Source organism: Cryptomeria japonica, chromosome 6 (genome assembly GCF_030272615.1).
Source record: "Cryptomeria japonica chromosome 6, Sugi_1.0, whole genome shotgun sequence".
Lineage (NCBI taxonomy): Eukaryota > Viridiplantae > Streptophyta > Pinopsida > Cupressales > Cupressaceae > Cryptomeria > Cryptomeria japonica.
The window spans coordinates 91,812,667-91,817,939 of record NC_081410.1 but is presented as its reverse complement, the minus strand read 5'-3'; positions in this window follow the sequence as shown (position 1 = coordinate 91,817,939).

Sequence of the window (5,273 nt, the reverse complement as noted above, 5' to 3'; positions counted from 1 at the left end):
AGGAACAAGAGATAACTGTAAAGCGGAAAATCGTGATCGAACCCTAGTTGCTCTCCCCTCTTCCGACTCCGAGGAGAGAGAAGGGAGGTTCGCTAGGATTCGATGGTTTTTCACTTAGGGGAGAGACTTTACATTCAAAAGAGGGGTTGAAACTCATAAGATCCAATCCCACGCAATGCAAGATTGGATGCTAAATGAATTTCAAGGGTTAGGAAAGCAAGGCTACCCTCTTTTGTAAAGAATGTTGTTAAGGAAATTAAGCTAAGCATGCATAGAAAGTCATAAAGATTCGCTTATAAACTGAGTTTGGGTTATAGGATGAAGCTGCGGACTTGGAATTAGCAGTAAAATGTCGATACGGCGCTGTCCTGCAAATTTGAGCAAAAAGTTGTCGGGACGATGGCGCCCAGCGCCACGGTCCTCCGAAAAATCAGCGAAACGAAGGGGGATCTGTTCGTCTCTGCACAAGGATTCCAGATCTTCAATTTCAGCCGCGTAACTGCAACCTACACACAGAAAAGCGAAGACGATTGGGGGGTTAGGGATTGGGGGTTTGCCTTTAGGTCAAACCCCGGTTTTGGAATTAACCAAGAAATGAGCAAGAGCTGTAAATGTAAATGACTGTAAAACAAGTACTAATACCTTGTTCTAAGGATGTTTGTATCCTTATGTGCGAAGGTTTAGATGTTGTATGTTGTATGTTGTATGTTGTATGTTGTAGCATGTAGTATGTGATCTCCTCTTCAATGGTTGAATCCTTGTCTTGAATGCAACACTTAGCCTTGAATGGAGACTTGAGATGATCAATTGCTTAAAGGAATGCTTGAATGCTTGAATGCTTGAGTATAATTTCCATGCCTTTTCCATCATATCGAATGAAAGAGGAAAATGTCATTTATATACTTGTCAATTAGGGCTGATAGACTGATTTTCCCGACCTTAGGCCGACCAGGGAAAGTTAATTTCCAAATTGCAAACAAAAAGACCCGAGCCCCTTAGGAGACCGGGCCCAAAATAGGACCCAAGGACCAGGGCGCTGGGCGCCATGGTCCTGGGGACCAGGGCGCTGGGTGCTCTGGTCCCACCTCCCGGGACAGCAGGGTGCAAGGAGGTTCAGGCCAGGGTGCTTGAAAAATGCAGTTTTCAGTGTCGTGAGCAAGTTTCAAGGTCTCCATTCAGGTTGCATGTTGCGTCGCCATCGTGAAGACCGAAATGCAGTCGAAATTGCAAGTGTCACAATTTTAGGACGCTACAATAACATAGAAAAATTAGGCTATTATGTTGCTTCAAAAATATGATTGCACTTGAAATTGTACCATCATGAATGACAATGAGCCCCCAGTAAATGAGCTACCAATGTCACATAATGATGAGCAACATAATAGCCATTAATGTTATTTAAAGACATGATAGACTAAATTAGGTATTTGAATATGACATGTTAAATGCTCAACTATAAGTGAGATCAAGAACATGTATAAAATGATAAAGATTGAAGAAGAAAAGTCACATGAAATCTTAGAAGAGGGATGAGTGTAATTTATTAGAGCCTTATCCCTAGAGGAAAGGACTTTATGATGAATAGGAGATAAAGATTCATAAGTGGATTTAGAAATTTGAGGGGATTCATAAAGAGATTTGTTCATTGCCAAGATTTCCTTATGAGGGGAATGAGAGTTGATAGAAGTAGAAGATGATTTAGTTGAAGTGAGATCATCATCACTACTAAATATAGCATTCACATTGAGAGATGGTCTTTTAGATGCTTTGGTACGTTTGCAGGATTATAGCCGAGTCCAAAGGCATAATTGTGAAAATTAGTCTCTAGAGGAACTTTTATCCCTTGTTCATGAGCGCCACAAACATTTCCATGATACCCATGCTTAGCAAAAATGCGAAAACCATGACCATAACGATCAGCCATTTCAGGAAGAGAAGGTGGTTTTTCATAAGACAAAGAATCAAACTCTTCATAATTAGAGGTGTGAGGAGAAGAAGTTTGAGAAGCAGCCACAAAATTATTGCTCATAGGTTCAGGTAAGACTAATTGATTTCTAGTTTCTTCCTTCTCTTTACCTTTAATCTCTCTAGGAGGAACCCTATACTCACCTACAAAGGTGGGATTAAAATCAAGAGATCCCCAATCATCTTCTGCGAGAACCTTCTCAGTATCAAAAGCCTTTTCATGTGTAGATTCAAGTTGAGAAGAATCTTCTTTAGGAACTTTAGACTCATCCAAAGAATTTTGATTATTAGAGGGTGATGATCCATCCATAGGTATCTTGTTTAACAAGTCATCACTAGAAGAGGAAGGCTTAGAAGAACTCCCTTTGGAAGTAGATGTTTGCAAACAAGTTTGAAAATTAGTATCACCTATCAAGGTATATGTCTTATTGTTGTAAATAAATTTAACTTGTTTATGCAATGTAGAGGGGACATCTTGCATACTGTGAATCCAAGGTCTCCCTAATAACAAGTTGTATGTTAGATTTCCTGACATAACATGGATAGGAGTAGGCAAAGTAACAGGTCCCACTGTGATGGGTAAGGTGATAATACCTAATGAAGACTTAGCCACATTATCAAAGCCTCGAATGGGACGAGAGTCAGGCTCAATAAGGGATGTATCCACATTCATCTTATGCAATAGATTAATGCTACACACATTAAGGCCAGAGCCATTATCTACCAGTGTTCATCTTATAGCAGTGTCATTTATGATAACCACAATCATCAAGGGATCATATTGATGTTGAATTTCACTAGTAGGCAACTCATCTTGAGTAAACACAATTTGAGCTTTAGGATTCATCATAGAGTTAACCAAAGACACTATATTACTAGATGTATTAGGTGGAGGAACATTCAAATCTTTCAAGGCATCTTGTAACATTCCATGATGAGCGGAAGAAGTTTGGATCAAATCCCAAAGGGATATCTTAGTAGGGGTAGCTTTAAGTTGTTCTATGAGATCATATTCCTTACCAAGAACTTGTGAAATACGTGGAGCTTGGGGAAGAATAGGTTGGGAAGGAGGAAGTGAAGTTGGGATAACTGGAGGAGGATTAGGTTGCCTATTGTTTCTAGTATTATAAGTATGGGAAACCGCATGATAACTCTCTCTAGTCAATTGCTTAGCATACTCATAAGGGCTCTTAGAGGAATAACCTCCTTGCATAGTAATAACCGGTTTCTTAGGAGTGCAAAAAGAATCATTAGCATAACCACCTTGAACCACTAAGATAGGCTTATTTAAAGGTTGAGAATTTTGAGAAGGACAAGCACCTTGGACAGTGAAGAGAGGTTTGTTAGGTGTTTCATTCACATGTATCAAATTAATTGAGGATGGTTTAGAGGAATGAACAAAAGTGTTGGAAGAATTATTGATAGTCTTCTCTTGCACTAAAATCTTATCACGGATCAAATCAATTTTAGGAGAGAGACAAGGGATAGGCATTGATGTTCTAGTAGGAAGAGTAATACTAGGAAAGGTCATATCATCCTTTATCATCATAGGATCTACATGGGGAATAAACTCTCTAGGAGAAGGATCAACACTACTCTCTAAAGTCTCACTTTTGAGAGGGAGATCTTTGAAAGAAATGTTAACCATCTTGCTTTGAACTAGGGTTTCCTTATGAGTAGAACCAAGTTGAGGAGAGGGAGATGCTTTATTTTTAGAGGGAGAATAATTGAGATTCAAGGAAGGAGAGAAACTATCAAGGGAGTTTCCAATCTTGATTTCATCCCCTTTGGCTAGGGGTAGAGAATAATCTATACCTTCTTCTAATGGTTCATCCCAAATAGTGAGGTTGTTGAAAGGAATGTTTGAAGTGTTGTCAATTTCGGGAGAGGAGATAACATTGTTTATTAATTCCTCATCCTTAGGAGGGAGAGCATCAATAGATGTGTTAAACTCATCCTCTTTCCTCAAAATATGTTCAATAGGGGAGAGAGAATTAAGGAAATTGCTTATTATTTCATCTTCTTTCTCTAAGGGATGCTTATGGGTAAGACCAACTTTAGGAGAAGGGTAAGCATTTACCATGAATTCATCATCTCTAGTGGGAATTTTGTTGGAAAAGGAAAGGCCATCACTAGGAAATGTAGGGATAATGTCATCTTCTTGCATGAAAGGATCCTCATGAAGGGAGTGTTTTTTAGGGGACACAAAGGCATCAAGGGCATCATTCAACAAAGCATGATCATATCTATTAAAAGGTTTATCTTTTGATTCAAAAGGAGATATCTCTTCATAGAGGGGATCATTGAAAACAACCATGTTACTAGATTTAGTGGAAGAGCTGATAGGAATGTACCCTTGAGAGGAATCATTCGACTTATCTTTCTCATCACAATGAAATGGCATAGTAACAATGTTTATGAGTTTTTGGTACAATGAAGGTTTGGTATATTTAGGTTTCAAAAATTCATCTAAAGCTTCATCTAACTCATAATCATCACAAATATGAAGATCTTGCAAATAAAAATCTGACATTTTGAAATTGCATAAAATTTTAAACACACAATACAAAGAAACACACTTTTTTTTTTTTTTTTTCTTTTTAATGAAAATGAAATGAAAACACACTAAATCTAGATCTAGATCTAACAAATGCAATGCAAGAGGAAGCAATGATAGATTCACGTCGAGTTCACCAAAATGTGTGGGAGAAAAAGTGACACTAAGCAAACATGCCCTAATCTCACTTTCAACCACACACTTGTGGAATACGAAAGAGCCTAGAGGTATCACACAATTGGCTACTTCTTCTTGTGGAAGAGAAAGCCACGGGCTACCTATTAGGATTTCTATTCCTTTGTTGCAATTGAAAGATGAAATGATGCAAGTTCAATCCCTAACCCCAAAGTGCAAGTATGAACTAATAACAAGATTGCAGAATTGAACTTAAACAATGGAAAGCTGTAAACACAAGGATAAGACAAGAATGCAAATGCATACCCGGAGTTAAAATCTGACTGAAAATGTTCGGGACGGGGGCGCGGGCGCCACTGTCCTGATTCTGCCCCTGAAACTGCTCCGGAAACTGTTGTTTTGTTAAGTTGTCAAAAATGTTGAAAACTGCTGTCAAAAGGACCAGGGCGCCCAGCGCCCCTGTCCTAGGGACCAGGGCACCCAGTGCCCCTGTCTTGGCAGGACCAGGGCACCCCACGCCCCTGTCCTGGTCTTTTGCTTTGATATTTGGTGTGAAGTTCGGTCTCCGTCTGCTTCTTCCAGATCTGTAACTTGCGGTGTCGTCCGAATTCTGAAA